Source organism: Lycorma delicatula, chromosome 2 (assembly GCF_047948215.1).
Source record: "Lycorma delicatula isolate Av1 chromosome 2, ASM4794821v1, whole genome shotgun sequence".
Lineage (NCBI taxonomy): Eukaryota > Metazoa > Arthropoda > Insecta > Hemiptera > Fulgoridae > Lycorma > Lycorma delicatula.
Genome location: NC_134456.1, coordinates 27089565 through 27109159, shown reverse-complemented (window position 1 = coordinate 27109159; position 19595 = coordinate 27089565). Strand labels below are relative to the sequence as shown.

At 31.6% G+C, this 19595-nt stretch overlaps 1 protein-coding gene across 1 annotated transcript in view; it reads left to right on the top strand.

Moving 5' to 3' along the window:
* Positions 1 to 19595, top strand: part of LOC142320587 (sodium/potassium/calcium exchanger 5-like) — a 49566-nt gene that overhangs the window by 1651 nt on the left and 28320 nt on the right. Inside the window, exon 2 of the mRNA XM_075358548.1 lies at positions 5115 to 5319. The gene's annotated coding sequence lies outside the window, so the exon portion shown is untranslated. The remainder of the gene's footprint in view (positions 1 to 5114; positions 5320 to 19595) is intronic.

Genomic DNA, 19595 nt, shown 5'->3' with positions numbered 1-19595 from the left:
ATATATTAAAAGCTAAAACCAACACCTGATTTACACTTTTCATCAAGTTAACCTACTCAATTCTGAGCATTTATAACAATCATTTAACAAATTTAATTAAATTAATTCTCTTAATACATAGTTATCGCCTAAAATTTCTTGAATATACATTAATATATAATGTAAAATGAACAGCAATAATTCTAATCTATATATTTAAGTAAATGTAAACATGCACAAGTGTCCATATCCAAAGATATTTTTGTACTCTAAAAACCTGCGAGTATTGATGATTATTAATGCAGTGAAAGTTTAGCAATTATAAATTTTTAACTTTTCGGGTTGTTTATTGATCAGAAAATTAATTTTAACTGCTCTCTGTGTTATAAGATAATTCACTAAAATAATCCGGAAAAAAGCAATTTACTTGATGCTTACAAAATATATAAACTATTCATTTGGTTCGTTCAAATTTTATTCATTTTCATAAATCTTGACAGCTATTGCGGTCTTTGAAATTTTCAAACATTATGGTTGATCTTAAATAAAGAAAATTTCTAGTGCAAATGATTTAAACAAAAATTAATTAAAATTATACATTTCTGTAATATCACGTTACTCGAAAAATAAGGTGTACATAAGTAAATACTTTTTTTAAGTGAAATTATAATTTGAAATCAGAAGTAGTCATCTTTGGCGAAATGATAATTCTCTTTAGCCCCTAGTCGTCTCTCCCTTTCGTTCAGAATGTTTAGGTTAATGCTTATTTAGGTGACATGCTTAGAATTTTTTACGCGCTATAGAAATTTGATGTCGTATTCTCACTTACAAATAATAAGTTTTTATGAATTATCATGTGCAGTATAATGTATAAAATATATCTCTAGATTTATTGTCTATTTCAATTTTTGAGGGCTCAGAATCAATGTTATGAAATTCTGTATGTATGGATTACCTGAGTCGTGTACACACACACACACATACACACAAAAAACTATCGTAATTATTGATATTTCTAACTGGTAACTAACAGATTGTCCGTTATAAAATATCTGGATACCTGGATATCGGAATACATATCTGGATATCTGGATACCTTACTAGAACAATATTTTTAAACAAAGTCGTCATTATCACGATAGCCGTTAGTTATCAAAAATATATATATTTTTTAAAGTATTTAATAGAATATAAAACAAATTAAATTCAGTTTAAAAAAAAAAATAAATTATAAAATAAATATTGATTTATTTTTAATTATTAAAAAGAAATTCTTACGTCACCTATTTCTCAATTTAGACGTAAATAAATAAAAAGAAAAAAATCAATCAATATCAAAAATAGAATTTTAATGATTAAGTTTTACGGTTTGTTAATTCTTTAAGTACATATCATTAAATAAGTATCAGGTCATTAACAGTGTTCATGACCCCACTTTACTGTGCGTAGAAAATCATAGTTTTGTATATGGTGCTAGATGAAGCTATACTCAGACACACGTTAGTGAGACATGATATTGTACATAATATGTAATTATTGTTTCCTTAAAATCAAAAGTTATTTTTCAATATTAAACATTTTATTATTACATAATTCTGTTTATCGGTTTCATAACAAAACATAATTACTTAATTATGTTTTTTGCTCTTTTAAACCTTATTTTTTATTTAAAGATATCTACTTAATTGTTTGTAATCAAATTGACAATAAAAGTTTTTAAATTCATAGATATCAACGAGATAAAGAGATAGAAACTTTTTATTTTAATCTGTAAAAATTAAATTATAGATTACAATGTACAAAAGGAACTTATAATATTATAGTCAAAAAAATTGTATCTTACTCGTATTTTTTATTAAAAAATAAAGATAAAAGAGATTGAATTATATCACAAATGGGTGGAGAACAAGAGTCTAATTGGACAACAATAGTTGTAATATTAGAAATAGCGACAACTTGAATATTATATTAGCATTTATTAAAAATCAAATTTGTATGTTTTTTTCTTGAATTTTTACGGGCATCGACTACTGAGGTCATTAGCCCTCGTCACGTTCTTAGAAAGAAGTTAGTATCACCATCAGGATCGTCATATGTAAGGGTGTAAAGGGCCCTTACATTTTATTTAAAAACACAAACTACACAGAAACATTAAAACACCACAAAAACAAAAACAAAACAACACTTATGGGGTGTAAATTGCACCAAAAATAAAATTTGAGATAAATTTATCAAAGAACATAAAAGTAAAACTATAAAAACAATACCATACCATTCCATTTATTTTCTTATACCCGTCTCGTTTAGTTGTTCATTTTAGCACCCTCGGGGCGATAAGAACCGCCGTGAACAGTATATTAGTCGCGCCAGGATGCCGTAGCAGTTGACTCCTTATAAACAGGCTACAGGTAGCCATTGCGCTTACCCATAGCCTCGCGCCCTCAGTCCACCCTTGAGGGTCCCCCATGCCATCATCGGACACACCCCGACTCACTGCTCTTGAATGCAGACGAGCCAGGGTGGCCTAGGCAAGAGGGCTACCTCCCGTCACTATACGTGCCACGCTTCGAGACTCCCATAAATAAATAAATGAAACTACCTCTTAGGGACTCTTTATCACAGCTTTAAATTTTTCACATTTTGGTGTTTTATCTTCAGGAGGCTGTACTAATATCTTTGGCTGTATAGGATCTTTACTGTTGAAAGGTTTCATTTTGTTATCAATAATTCTTTCAATCATATTAGCCAAGGTCGGAGCAGTTTACTGATGAGTTGACTTTCATCGACAGCAACTGGAGCAGGAACAGGAACGGCAGCCTCAGCATAAATTGTTGTTGCTCTAGGCCTGCGGGCGTCAACAATCTTCTTTGCTTCGAAGTAGCTGACCTTTTGCAGGGTTTTTACTTCCTGCACAGCTACCTTGTCTTTGTAGACAGGACAGTTCCTGGATCTACAAGAATGCGTTCCTTTACAATTGATGCATGTAGGAGGTTCTTTGCATGGCTCTCCCTCATGCAACTCATCGCAGCATACGCATATTTGTGGTCTCTCACATCTGAGAGCGGTGTGACCAAAACGCTGGCATTTGAAGCATCTCATTGGCTGTGGGACAAATGCCCGCACATCCAACTGATGTATTCCCGCTCTTACTTTTTCCGGCAAAGTAGGCCGGTTAAATGTGAGAACATGAGATGCTGAAGGAAGGACTTCGCTATTCCTTCTCATGTTCAATCGGCGACACTCTATTACTCATTGTGCTGCCAGTTCCTCTACAATCTCTTGATCCGAACAATTTAAAAGATCCCGACAGATCACAACACCTCTTGAGGTGTTGAGTGTGCCATGGGGATCAACACGTACAGCCAAATATCCTATTTTTTTCAGCCCTAGGATCTTCTGAGACTGTATATCATTTACAGTCTCTACATGAAGTCCCGTGAAAGTTTTTCTAATTTCCTTAACAGGGCCTCCAGCACATTTATTTATTTCTCGAGCGATGAGGAAAGGACTCACCTTCGAGAAATTACCTTCTTCCTTAGTGATAACTAAATATTTCGCTTTTGGAATGTTGCTCTTGAAAAAAGCTTTCTGCAAGCTTTTTCTAGCCTCAATTTCTATTCTTCGCGATTCTGCACTCTTTCGGCGTTTCGCCTCAGGCGAAATGGCCGGTTCTAGACGAGGGTGTTTCCGTGAACCCTCTGCCACGTTTGGTTGTTAAACTTGCATTGAAGAACGATCCCTTCTGTAGTAAGGCTAGCCGCCGGGGTACACCCCCACTCCAGGACTATCAACCCTGGAGGTCCGTTCCGGAACTCCGGTGGAACCGGCATATGTCTTGGCGGAGAGCGGATGCGCAGTCTCTGCACTGACTCCAGGCCCCTACACACCGAGGTTTTCAGGGCTCCCATGCCCCGAAAAACATGGGCACCTTAACTACATGCTTGCCATCGCGGGGGGCATGTGGACAACGAAAGGCCTCCGTTATACCTGCAAATAACTTCGACCGTGGCCGCCACATCGCCAGCTCTAAAGGTGGTATCAATCGATGTCCATAATCGTTAAAAGTTTCGTACCTGCAGGTGGCCGCGAAGTCCAGTCCTGAAGTTCAGGAACCCCGTTAGCCAGCTATATGTAATGTATGTGAGTACAGCTGTTGCCGCCCTGGACGTGGAACGTAGATGTTGTGTTCCGGACGTAGGGATTATCTATCTCAGGGCAATTTGTATGTTGATGCAATAATTACTGTATTGCTAAGTGACTAAATTCATATTTTTAATATTAAAAATATATAAAATAAAATAAAAAATAAATAGGATTAATAGGATTTTTAATTATAGTCTGGGAAATAGTTTTTTAAAACATAAGATAGATTATGAAGGTCCTAAAAGGTCATCTAGACTACCTCCTCATCATAAGATAAGATTCCATCACCCTCTTTTCAGCTCCGATAAATTTTCCCGTAAATAAAATTATGATCTTTTTACTTATAATAATAATGGTAAAAATGCAACCAGAATTTCTCAGATAAGTGAAACATCAGTGGGAAAAATGTTCATATTTTGTTTTTCTCTGCAACTGCTACTTGTTGAATCCTGCAGAAGGATAAAAATCTTATTTCTAAACTACAAAACATTTAGTATTAAAAAGAAATGATTAAAATGTTCTTACTTCATGAAAAAAAGAAACAAAATTAGTAGGAATAATTTTTATGAGGGGGAAATAGAGTGACTTATTAAATAACCCCCTCACTGAATAATGATTCATACTTAAAACATTTCTGTTGATATAATTATAAAGAATAAAAATAAAAAATTTTATCGATATTTATTATATATTTACAACTAAAACACCTATCTCAAGCGTGCAGTAACTTAAGAATCTTTTAGCAAATTTTAGATTATTTTGTTTGGCTTTTGAAGCAATTTGTAATGTAAACATTTAAAAAAAATAACCAAATGCTTACGTAAGTTTAAAAAAATGTTAGTCGCACAGGAAAGTTTTATTTAGACAAAATTATTGAGAAATATTATGTAATATATACAATGATTCTTAATTTTACCACAAATTTTAATGTTATATGTAATTTGATATTGGTAATTTAAATGAACCTAATTTTGAGATATGTTTCTTAATAGCAGGTATCAATAATGTACGTACGAAATCGAGTCATCATCAGTGTTCACGTGTCATACATCAGGGTTCTATTTTATTCGACGTCTTTGTTGTCATGATGGACTCTGATCTGTTTACTATCTAAGGGAATACTCATGGAACTTTTACCATTTCAACAGGTTCTGCCGTTGTGTTCACATCATTGATCCGAGTGCTGCTTTGTGCATGGTATGTACTATTTTCGATTATTTTAATAAATAAGTAAATAATTTTTAAATAATAGAACTTGATGCATGTATGTGTTTTGCAGTTGTTACTAAAAAAAGAGAACATAAATAAATGTAATTGTAGATTAAGTCTAGTATTTTACCGAATGTGTCGGATTATATGGTAAGTAGTAAGTCTACTACACATACGTACATACAAGTAAGTAAACTAATAAATAAGTTTGGTTGAGGCAAATTTTACCACTTCCGACGTAAAACAAAAAAAAGAAAGTAAACTCAAAAACATAATATTATCTACCGATAAATACTCCAGTATTATTAGAAAAATAATGTTTTCTTTATAATACTAAAACTGATTATTATTATTTATTTTTAAATAAAAGGTAAAATTTCGTTTGACTAAAATACTATAAATTTTAACATAAAAGGTATAATATATGCTAAAATATTTTTCTTAGAATCACAATATAAGTCATAACAATATATACTGAAAAATTTCCAGGAATGTGTTTTGTCTTCAAACCAATCAAGAATAATCTTTTTAAAGTGATCTCTCAGCGTTACATGGTTTGATGTGTGTGGAACTGAGTTAACTCAGAGTTTAAAGAAGAGCTTAACTCTGAAAAATTAGCTCTAAATTAATTGTTACCGACTTCAGAGGTATATGTCATCAAGCTTCACTCAAATAGATATTATTATTCTTTTTTTTTTACCCTGTGTTTGCAGGTGATAAGTTTCACGAATCAGCAAAAGAATCAAATTTCCCCGTTTAAAAACAATTCATTTGTTTAAAATTGCCATGAGAAATATATATAATTAAAAAATTTTTTTTGAGATATAAAAAATCATCGACTGCTTTGGTCATTTTGCCCAATGGAATTTTGTAGCGTATGAAAAAGTCATGCCTGACCGGGATTCGAATCCGGGACCTCCAGATGAAAAGCCGAGACGTCACCAATATATTTTTTCTTTACTATACAAAGTAATTTTCAAAGAAAGTTCAGGTGAATTTTTACCATGAAATTTACCAGAAAAAATAACGGGAATTTTTTTTCATCTTTTGACCATTGTAAACCATGCAATACGACAGTCTGATATTTGATTTATTACTTTATAAAGCGATGATAACCATAAATTAGTTTTAAAATATCTATTTCCAATATTATGAAGAAATAAATTGGTTTAAATAAATATTAATTTTTACTAATGCATGTAATAAATAAATCTATAAATTACAATACTTAGTAGCTTAATGTAGTCAGTGGTGATTCTTTCAAGATACAATTTCTTCACCAAATAAATCGTTTTCTATGTATATTTTTTCTAGAAGTTCATCAGGTGGTTCAGTTGTAAATTTTAGCCGGATAATTTAATCAAAAGATTGTGTAACGAAAAATTATATTGTCTACAGAAACGATTTAAATTTATTTTGTTTCCATCACTACTTAGACTTGGATATAACCATCCTGGTTTATTTCATTTTGTTACATCTCGCAATTTTATTTTTATTTTATTCTGATGTCATGGTGACAATAAAAGTATTTTCATACGAAAATTTAAGAAGAATTACCACGAATTCTTAGAATTAAAAAAACGATAATATTCTTGAATTTTATTCAAACTTAACTCGCTTTCGTTGTTAATCTCTTTACATTCTATTTTTTATAATATTGTATAATCATTATCATTCAAGTACAAAGCGTTTCATATCATCTTCCTTTGAATTGAAGAAAGTATACTTTTGCTATTTATTTTCTTAAATTGCTATATAATCATTGTTCGTTTTATCGAAAAAAATTGTTTAATGATTATGTTAAAAAAATACACCTAAGTTTAATGGAAATAAATGTAACACCATTCTGGATTTACAGGTATAAAATCAAATAAATATACCACCCACACATCCTGACCCCCTTAGGAGAAGTCATCCGCCCCCTGTGACGATCCCGATAGCCACACCACCCCCTCTGTTCGCGCCCTGATGGACTTTACCGGAGATATCATCCAAACACATTATCCTCCTCCTGGTGTAGTCAAATATATAGAATATTAGTAACTAGACTTTTTATTCATTTTTTTTTGATAAATTATAATTAGTAGTACCAACAGGTTTCAATTTTATTAATTTTTTTTTAGTCATTACAAGTCCTTTCAATGAAGTTTACTGTAAAAAATAATACTAAACTTTCATTTTAATTTTCTACTGGTTTAGAAAAAAATTAAAATTATACTCTAAGAGAATTTTTTCTATCCTTGAAATTGTTTTTCTGTTTGCATTTGGAGCGCATAAATTAACTAACTACCTGTTCTAAAATAAACCAATAATCATTAATTTAAAAAGTTGGGTATCTTTATTTAAGGATGTATCCAATTAAAAATATAATTAAATTTAAAATTCAAAATTATAAATTATAGTAATATAGTAATTTAAAATATTTTAAATTTTAAATAAAAAAAGCTCCAAAAATTGTATAAATGAATTTACTTTCATATCACCTAATATCATTTTATGTTTAGGTTAGGATTAATACTCTTTAAATTTCAAATGTAACATGAAGATTTCGGCTAGTTTAGTAGGTTAAAAAATTTTATTTATTGTAACTAAAATAAAAAAAAATTCTTCAAATAGAAAATTATTTAAAAAAATAAAAGGTAAAAAAAATTAAGTTAGATTTTGGTAATCCGTATTTACAAAGTTAATGTTAAATTAAAGACCTTATAATTGCAATCTTATGGTGGCTGCTTTTATTTTCATGACCTACTCTGATACGGCTGATCGGCTGTTTATCAGTGTTATAATATTTATTTATCAAAAAAATTGTGTAACTCTTCAGCAAAGATGTTGCGTTTTATTTAATCATAGTCTTTATTAGAGAATTCTATGCAGACACTAAAAATTTATAATGTTTTTTATTACTTTTCATGATAAGAGTAATTATATATTTTTTTTATAAAAATAAAAAAAATTATGATTTTTATTTTAAATGTTTTTCTAAAACAATTATAGCAGTTTTACACCAGTTGACCCAAAATGTTATAAAAAATTACGATTCAAATTTAATTTGTTAGCTTTCTGGTAAAAGTGAAAAAATTACAGCCTAAAAAACATATTTGGGAATTTTTTAGCTTACAGCTTTTACTGATGGGAAGATCTCAAAAGTCTGGTCGTAAAAATCATAACTTTTAAAGGAAATCGAACCTTTGACCATCATTTTAAAATTGATTGAGGAGGCTAAAACTCATAAATATCTCATAAGTCTATAGTGAAAAATAACGTTTTAGATTTACATCAATTTCTTCCTAGAATAAAAAAAAAATTCATTAAATTTTATACATTTACACTTAGCCTATTACACCATGAACACCTGTAAATATCACAAATCAGATTGCGGTGTATAATTTAAGGCCAATATTTTCTTTAGGGATTTGTATATCTGTAAATCGTTAATTTTATCAATTTAATTTACAAGTAGTACACTATTATTATTATTTCATAATTCATTGCGTAACTACGCAATATTTAGGACAGAATCAATTGTTTACAAAATATTTACATTTAGAAATTTACGTTTTTATGTATATTTGACGCTCACTGATTTAAAATTTTTTAGGTCACTGATTTTATTTAACATAAATATAGTTCAGATAATTAAAAAAAAAAAAAAATGGGTTATCCTCTATACATTATTTTTATAAATTCTTTTTACATTTAAATATATTTAATTTTATTAAAAAGTTATGTTAACCAATTATATTAATCACTTCATAACGAGAAAAAAGTTTATTTTCATCTTATTCTGCTTACTCCTGGTAATTGTAACGATTTTTCAGAGATATCGCTTTAATGGTCTTACGTTAGGGTCTAAGAATTACGGAAGGAAATTAAGCATGTTAAAGTTTGCGTTGAGCATGTTAAAGACTTCTCAGATTCGAATCCTTATAAAGGTAGTTGATTTTATTCGAATTTGATTGCTCTAAATTCCGATGCCCCTAAATGGCAACATAAACAGCATCTTATGAGTTATTAAGTCAAATCGAGGAGCGTTGTTTAAACTTCCTACTTTCCCGATTGCTTGCGACACTCTTGCACATACGAAACGCATAGATAGGCATAGAGGAACAGGGCTATCCATGAAGTCATAAATATCTCCATTATCTGTTTCTCAATCATTCGGCCGAAAGATCTTAGGTATCAATCAATTCTGCCTTCTAACCGTCACTATGAGTCCATCCTGTCGATGTCCTTATAGGTGGAAATGAGAGGAAAGGCTTTAGAAGTCTCCTTGTTAACTTTCACAAGGAATGGTCATCTCTACTCGAAGAGAAAGACTTTCCACGTAGTGTTTGAACGTTTCGTTATTGGTAGTCTTTATCAGCTTTTTTAACTTACGAGTGCATCTGTTCATAACTATCTTATCTGTATAATTGCCATCTTCTCCGAAATATTCTTTTATTAAATATTAAGATTCATTTCTTCTCTCTCCCTTCCCTGCTTCCCCACGGGAGCCGGGCGCTAACCTGCTTCCTACATTTTCAAGATCAGTCGCCGGGTCGCTTCATCGATATCATTTGGGTATTTCAAAGGAACTGCTCTAGGCAGCCCGTCATGCACACAGCTTCGATAGGACTCCCAGTCCGTGTAGTTATTATGCAGTACTGGGGGATCCCATCTTTTTTATAACCATTATGATGATCGTCGATAGAACAGGCAAATGATTGGAGGAGGAATCATAATTATTCTCAACATCAGTATAAAAAATTAACTTCCGAGACGACATAAAGATCTAATGTCAGGCACATTCGTTACATACGGTAGGCCAGTATGTAGGCTGTAGTCCAGAGATTACATTTAGCCGCAGGTTGTTAATACTATCATTTAAGGCCCTTCATCAAGTCGTTATGAACCGAGATCCCCAGAATACATGATTCGCATTCCAGTCGCCCACCACAATAAAACGGGGACCCAGAGTGCCGAAGGATTCCGAAAACAAGTCATTTGTTCATCGCACGACGACGTGGACAGTAAACTGCAGGTACTATGTATGATACATCCAAGCCAGTGCAATATTTCAATCGAGGTTCCTTGAATATGGTCCGTGCTAAAATCTGGAAATAGCAGGTGATGCATATGGAGATACCGCAGTACCTCCATGACAGAGTTTTTAGGTTCAAGTCCTGGTAAAGGCAGTTACTTTTATACGGATTTGAATACTAGATTGTGGATAGGGTCTTCTTTGGTGGCTGGGTTTCACATCTCAGGAATGGTCGACCTGTGACTATACTAGACTACACTTCATTTACATTCATACATATCATCCTCATTCATCCTCTCAAGTAATACCTTACAGTGGTTCTGGACGCTAAAGACGGGAAAAAAATACCCCGGATGATAGAGCTCATGGAGGATGTGCTCTCCCATCCGGGTGATTAGTGGTATAGACCATGTAACTTTTAACAGAAGTAGTTATGACCAGTAAATTACGTTTCAGAAATAAGTATGATGTCTAAAACTTCTTATCACCGCTTCTAATTCCTCCTTTCGACTCACTAAGCCATTGACGTTCCAGACCTCGCCATTAACAAAACTTGCTAATAACTTTCGTCAGCAGACTTATCAGAAAGAAAGGAGGGGCTCTTTGACTTTTCTTTCTTTCCAGAACCTCCTTATACACCCTACCTCCCTTATAATTTACAAAGATCTGAATGTCAGAGTGCACATGTTGCTGTTGTAATATTATCCTTCTTGGCACAGCCCGGGTTTCTATGTCGACCTGCTCACTTTATGCATTTGTATGGCCGCATGGAATTGATCTTAGTGTCCATATCGTTGACATCGCGTACACTGTGCTATTCCAGGGGAATTTCGTGATGCTTTGACGCGGACACTACAGTTTGTAATATACTTTGGGTTAAAATTTAATTTGAATTTTGTTACCTTGAGGTTCAAGGTTGACAAAGAAGGATGGCAGAGGCTCTTTTTTACCCGATGTTTGGAGTTAACAATACTCCGAACCCTGAGACCATGGCTGTCAATGTCCTTTATAAAATCTATTGGGATTGAATAATGTAGGTGTTTGAGTATCATCGGAACGCCCGTTTATCCTTCCACGAGAAGGTGTGTCCTATTAGGCTTTTCCTCGGACCAAATCAATAATTTTCTTATAATTATCTACATCTTTGGAAATTACTCGAAGCTATTTACTAGTTATTATACGCACACATTAGTCAGATTTGTCTACAACTGTCCCCAAATAAATGATAGAACTTTAATACATCGGTTATTTCGTAAAGGATTATGGGCGGGGGTATACAACCTTTGGTCGAATTGTCCACTACTCGTTTCCATTGGAAGGTGCTCACATTGATAAGATAGAGGTAATTCATTCATAATGGGGGCATGTGACTCTTTCAGTCTGCGTAGAACTGGGATGATCTGCAGTTGGAAGGATTTCGTTTGCGAGTCCGTAATATCCTTCCCACTTCCAGAGGTGTCACTCATGTTGTTGATAACGTCACTGATATTTTCTACAATGTAATCATTTATAAGTTGGCACCGCGAAGATTTTCTAGGATTCCTGTTGGAATATATCAAATTACCTCTTTTTCTGTTTATTTATACACGAATTTAACAACTTATCGTTGTTTTTAGTGAAGTCAACTGACAGCTGATCCATAAAAACTCCCAAAGAGAGCATGTATAGGTTAATTGGGTTAACCTAACTAGCCTACTGGAGACGGTCGAGTTTTATTTAAAAAATAGTCTTAACAGTAAAAAAAAGGGAAAAAAAATGTGAATTATGATATTGTACCTTTCGGGTTTCCTGATTGCGTAACCTTATACATTAAAACACATAATTCAACATAAAATAACATAAATCATGAGTACTCATATGTCTTTTTGTCACTAATCTTTTATCCATATAACTTGAAAACCAAAAACCAAACTGATTGAAATTTGACATATGATTTCTTTCACTGAAAGAATGATCATATGTTTAACTCTTAAAACATTATGATCTATTGATTACTGTACGATATTGACAAAAGTTAAAGAAAATAAACTAGTTAATAGTGGTAGGTTGCTAAAATTTGTTTGTTCAAATTGTTGTTTAGTTTTATTTTTAATAATTTCCTGAGTTCCCTAGTTAATAATTCGAAGTTAATCGGGAGACATTATTGTAATTATAATCTTCAGTTTTTTGTGATAAACTTTGCTGTTTTGACATTTGCTTAACCCCAAAAAAACATTTAACATGCAGCTAAAATTATTAATACAATTATATAATCAAGAATAAATATTTGCGGCCAATTAATATCACAGTTATAACGTTAAGAAGAATCTTTTATTTTATGTTATAAAAATAATGATAAATGAATTATAATAATAAATAATCCAATAATATTCTAACTGTACTTTATCTGGAGAGGAAGTGAGTGTATTTATTTTTTCTACTTGATTATTTTTAGGATAGTAATAAAACCATATACTTAATCAGACAATCTGAATCCCAGCTATTTGTTCAAAACAAAGATCTTGTAATGTAAGTTATAAGGCCAATTCACAACTGAAATCTGTTGACTTAAGTTGCGAAAATATCTGTTGCTTGAACTTCTTCAATAGGTTATTCAGATCAACTGTTGTAATGGTTTACGCACAGACAGTTGTCGAAAAAACTGTAAAGACTTAACATCTTAGATAATATTTTAGTCCGGTTGGTTTCTGATTAATTTTTCCGATTTTTTTTACCTTACTGGGATAGGCATTGCCGTAAATATTTCTTAAAGTTTTAAGTTCCTAAACAACTTAAAATTGTTTTGATAAAATGGCCGCTGATTTTCAGCTAAATTTACGTGTAAATACAAAAAAAGTCAAGAATACTTCTTTTTTTCTAACAATTATATTTCTGTGCACAATAAAGACTGAAAACAGCGTACTAGCAGCTTACACGCAATAAAAAAAAATAAAACAACAATACTTGATTAGTATAAATACGATGACAAGCCCTACGGAAAATGAATTTGTTGTAAATCCATAAAATAAATTGAAATAAACCCTTAGTGGACTTGTTTCAAATAAAATAAAGAGTTTTATTTTTTTTATTAAGTGTGTCAAACTTGGGTCAACAATGGAAATTTTTGTGGACCATCAATACAAAAATGCCTTAAACTTAAATAAAATTAAATTTACTATTCTGTATCATTTTGTTTTACTGCTCAATTATTTAATTTAGGTTATTAATAATCTATTAAATTTACCAAAATCAGTATTGATAATACTACATCAGATTTTATTTGTGTAACGTAAATATGAGCTGGGAATAAAAATAATCAATAATCTAGAAAATTTAACTTTTACTTCTGTTTTTCTAAATTACTGTTCATGACAGGTAAATGCCATTTAAATCAGCGAGCTGAACTTTTTACCTTTGATTATAATTATCATAATTTAAACAATTTCTTTGCTCATTTAAGTTATGTTAATCTTGTGATAATAAATTATAATCAAATTTCTAGACTACTTTCAATTCTACATTTCCTTTCTTTAGAAAAATATGTCAACAACCCTAGGATGTATTTATATAATTTCTGCTTTATTAATACTTCCTTTTCATAATTATAACACTTAACAAAAAAAACTACTTACTGGAACTTTTTAGATTTTACTAGTAATAATTGGTTTAAATCTGAATCTTATTTAATCTCTACTGATATAGAGTGTTTCATTTTAATTACTTCTACCCAATAATTAAAGTTGGGATTATATTTGTTAATCATTTACTAATTTACGAAGAAGTATATTACGCAAAGCGAACATTTTTTTTTTCTAATTCAAATACTGTATTTATTTATGCATTTTGCCATAATATTTTAAGGTTTAGAAATAACATCTTGGTTGCACAAGGAGGTGTCCGTTAATATTTAAAAATTTATTTTTACAAAAAATCACATTGTAAAAATAAGCTCTTATCTATGTAAATACTCGTAATACTTCATTTACTTTTGTTACTCCCGTTCCCATTTTCACCAAATTTTTTTGGGATCAAAAACAAAGGCTATTTTAGATTAATTTACGTACATAGCTATTAAAAAATATATATAAAAAAAAGTAAAGGGGATATAGAACAAGCAGATAAAAATAAACAAGAAAAAATGATTTTTTTTAAAGGTAATGCTTAATTTTATGAAATGAAACCGCTTCAAAGAAACGCATAAACTTGCATTTTGATAAAAATAGAAATTCTTTCACAGTTCTGTGCAAGAAGATCGACTTTTCGTTATTCTATCTATCTTGTATAATATTTTTTGTATAATTATTCTGTACAATATTTTGAGTAATAAATATATAAAACAAATATTAATTGAGAAAACTAAGAGGTATAATTTTTTTATTTATTTAATCTATATTATTATATAAATAGAAAGAGAATGATCTTCTATTGAATATTCTTCTATTTTTTGTTCGGGATAAACGAAAAAACTACCCGATCTATCGCTATTAAATTTTTGCCTGTTTCTTGGGATAATTGAGAAGGCTTTTGGATATATTTCATTTCAAAAAATCTCTAAAATATATATATATATATATAATGTAGTAGTCTTGACTTGCTGGTTGAAGCTCAAACTTAATGAATTTTGAACTGTGAGTGTCTATCGTAGTGTAAGCTTATATTAGGTGTGTACTTCGTTCAAGGAAGTATTGAAATCGCGAAAAATTTCGGTTTTCAGATTTCAACGGAGATATCCATTTTGACCATCCCTGAATACATTTTGACTAGTATCGGCGTGACTTACGTACTTATGTACATATGCACGTATCTATCTCGCATAACTCAAAATCGATTAGCCGTAGAATGTTTAAATTATGGATTTAGGACTGTTGTAACATCTAGTTGTGCACCTCCGCTTTTAATTGCAATCGACTGGACCAAAAGTTTCCAAAAAATCCCAAAATCCAAAGAATTTGGATTTTGGACTTTTTCTTGACTGTAATAATAAGCCCTCATTGAGAGCCTTTCAATGATGCATCACAAGTGGTACTTACTTTCATTGATTCCAGAGTTATAGCCAAATAAAATTTTAATTAATGAAATATTTGGTCTTACAAGGGGAAGTCACATCGGTTCGAATTAGATTTCATTTCCTTTTTTTCAACCTTTTTTTAATTTAAGTATACTGATTTATTAATAATTAACATGTGATGGTATAAAAACTTTTACAATAAATAATAATCCAATAATAAGAATTAAAAAATCAGAAGTTATTTTTTTTATTTTTTTCCCCTACTCTCCCCGACCGGATATCCAATTAAGTATACTCAGTCGGGGAGAGTGTCCTTTTACTCAAAGGAGGCGTCCCCCACCCCCCGGCTGTACGTCCAGCACGGGAGGTTGGCCTCCCCGGTCTCGGATCTTTTGTTTTACATTGCCTGCCTCTAATTCCCCACTTTAGAGCCAAGGTGAGGCTATGCCGTCCCCCAGCCCCTCAGCAGGGAACCGGGACTCGGTCTTTACGCCTTTGGCCTCTAATCGACAGCGCCGACCCCACGAAGAGCCTAGGCTCCCGCAGGGACGACCCCGCCGACCGGGACTTGGTCTTTTATTTTAACCCAAACTCAAACTCCCCTGGAGTTCCCCCCCTTATCAGATACCCGCACACCAAGGCGTACGGGCCCTCCATGGAGTGACTGTCCGCCCTACCCTACTGTTTATACTCCCATTCTTCTGTCTTCATCCTCTTTGGCCCGCAGGACCTCCCCGGCGAACCTGCGGAACCGTTCCCAGTTCTCATTGTTGTACCCCAACCAGTTTATGAGATTTTCTGGTGTAAGACCATTAATTACTATTTGACCTCTGTTAACGGCCCATCTTGGACATACGAACAACGTATGTTCGGCATCATCGTTATTATTAGTGAAATAAACGCTATTAGTGAAATAAAATGTTACAGACTTTTAAAAATATGTATATGTAATTTAATAGTGTACATAGAAAAAGTGTGGTGTCCACAGCAAATTTTTTCAAGCTCTAGAATCAATTCCTAAATTATCTCACTTTCTCTTGAATCATTCCTGTATTTATTTTGTTTATGATCTTGGCAGTCAATGAGTGTGTATAAAATATTATGACTGAATTCATAATGTTATGTGTAATAAATTGTGCATAAATAATTATGTACATATACAACTTAGGAACGAATATATTGTTATATTTTATAAAAGAGCTTAAATTAAAAGAAACAGTTTAATTGAATTTATATATTTTCAAACAGCAAAGACAATTTATTAATGAGAATTAATTTATCAGGACTAGGAAAAAAGAATGATGAATATGTTCTAAATATTTTAACCTTCACTACATCTTATGCGACCTCAAAATGAATCTTGGATTCGAAACTAAAAAATTTCGGATGGAGTGAGAAATCGCAATAAAGCATCTAAATAATAGTCAATGCTTATTTTTATTTATTATTTTTTGGGGATTTATTATTTTTTTAAATAATTTTGATTTGTCATTGTATATTTTATACTGGTAACTTGAAAAATAAAATTAAAGATAAGAGTGAAAGAAAAAATACATATTCAAATATTATCTCTATTCTATTTTTAATGTTGTTGAAGATATGCAGTTTTATTTGAAGTTGTAAATCTTAATAATAAAATGATTAGTCAACAAATCTGAATCACAAAATTGTGTAGTAAAATTGGGTAAAACAAATATTTAAAAAAGGGTAAACAAATATTTGTGAATGATGTGTTTACGTTATAGTTGCAATACTCAATACGTTTTACTTATGAAATTAAGTACAAAGGTCATTTATAAATAAAAAAAAGATTCCATAAAGAAACTTAAATATAAATAATGGTTAGGTCTTTAAAAGTTATTTAAATTTAATCTTGTCTTTTTAACTGTAAAAAGTTGAATAATACTGATTCTCTAAAAATAAATCTTATCGAAGTAAGATAATTTTTAACTTATTTGTTAACATTTAAATATGTTTAGATAAAACAACTGCCTTACTTTTTTACAAGGAGGGAAGTAAAAGACTGAAGACCGAGTTGATCAAATAATTTCCTCTTATAACAGAAGGGTGTTTAATACGAGGCAGCTAGATTCTACCTGCAACAATCCTATAAAATTTTATAGGGTGACTCTTTGAGTTAAGATATAACTTTAAAAAATATTCATCTGCTGTAGGTGTTTTTTTTTATATCGTTAGTATTGAGGTAGAAAAATTTCCAACTAAGCTTCTTCTAGTAGAGGGATACTATGAACATTAGAATTAAAAATGTATATATATATATATATATATATATATATATTGCGTATATTAATTGGCCAGTATATTTCATAAAAAAGGAACTAAAAAAAAAAACTAGGATTTTCATCCGAGTAGACAAAAATTTATAAAATAATACTTTCTATTTATTCTTTCATTTAGAAGTCGGTGCCAAATTAAAAGCAAAGTTCAACACTTAATTTATAATTAAAGCTCAACTTATCATAGGGCACGTCTTCAAAGAATTAAAAAGTACTACTTTCCAATTTCTACTGCTTTCTAATTTTTATTGCGTTTTTTATTTTTGAAATAGTTTTACTATTCTTTTGAATTTTATATTATACTTTTAACGACATACTACTACTACTTACTTACTCTACTTTTTACTACTACTAAATGTGAGCTAAGGCCTTCTAGATCCGGGAATATATTATACTTTACCGTAAGTTTTAAAAACTAATTTTATTAAATTTTCTCGTAGAATACTTTAAATAAAAGAATGAGATCTGGTTGTTTATATTATTATCCAAAAACCCTATTAAGAATAGATGAAAAAAAAAAATCTTCAAATAGTTTATGAAACAAGATAATTGCACGACTGCCCAAAAAGGAGTGTAATTTACAGTGTCCCGTATAAAACGCAATCTGTGTCGGTACGTATATTTAAATAAAAAAGGCAAGTTATTAAATTAAATGTTTTATTTTCAAACTTTCCGATATCTTAAATTATAGAGCAAATGCTGGAAGTGGCCGCCATCTTCATGAATACATGCTTCCACCTTTATCACTGTGTTTCTTGGAACTGTTTTCAAAGTTTGAGGATTGATATTTAAAACGGCTTGTTCGATATTGAACTTCAGTTGTTCAAGTATTCGTGGAATTTGCTGTAGGCTTTTTTTTTAGGTAACTCCAAAGAAAAAAATCTGGTGCAGTCAAATCTGGAGATCTTGGTGGTGGCTATTACGCGCGATCGACAAAGAATTCATTAATGAAATCAGAAGTTAAATTGCGTAGTGAGATGTTGCACCATCGTGTTGGAATCTGGAGTATCGATCTTCCACTTCCAAGAGTGGGATGAATTGCAATAAAAATTCTGATATCATTCTGCAGTAACTGCGTACTCGAAGAAAAGAGGACCGATAATTTTTTTCGTGATATCGCATACCACCCGCTCATATTCTGCGGATGCAGTTGTTTTTCACGATACGCGTGGGAATTTTCAGCACTCCAAATCTTACTATTACTGCTACTTACCTAGCAGTCTAAATAAAACCACGCCTCATCTGTGAAAAAAATCGAGTCCATAACCCTCATGCACGAATCGACGAAACCGATGACAGTATTTTAGTCATTTTTCTTTCTCTGGATCAAGAAGTTAATTCTTGAATTTGATTACGGTTTGAATTCGATACGGTCCTAAGTTTAATTTTTTTGTCGCCCGAAGAACGGTTGATTTCGGTAAGTTAATTTCAGCTGACAAGTGTCTTAAATGATTTTTTTTTTTGGCGAGGCAGTTAATCGATCTTTGATTTCAGCGACTGTGTTTGCATTCAACACTGTCATCGACCTTTGTTATTAAACAGAACCTGGCTCTCTAAATTTAGCCGCTAACCCCAAAACTGATTTCTTGTTAGGTGCCGGTTTATCACGGTACTTACAGCAAAACGATTCTTGCACTGCAGCTACTGACCGTACGCTAAAGCACGACTCAAGAATAAAATATTTTAATCGCGAAAAATCTCGGTTTCCAGATTTCAACGGAAATATCCATTTTGACCATCCCTTTATCCATTTTGACTAGTTTCGGCGTGACGTCTGTACGAACGTACGTATGTATCTCGCATAACTCAAAAACGATTAGCTGTAGAATGTTGAAAGTTTGGATTTAGGACTGTTGTAACATCTAGTTGGGTACCTCCCCTTTTGATTGCAATCGATGGACCAAAAATGTTCGAAAAAGTCCAAAATCCAAACAAATTGGATTTTTTCTTAACTGGGTTT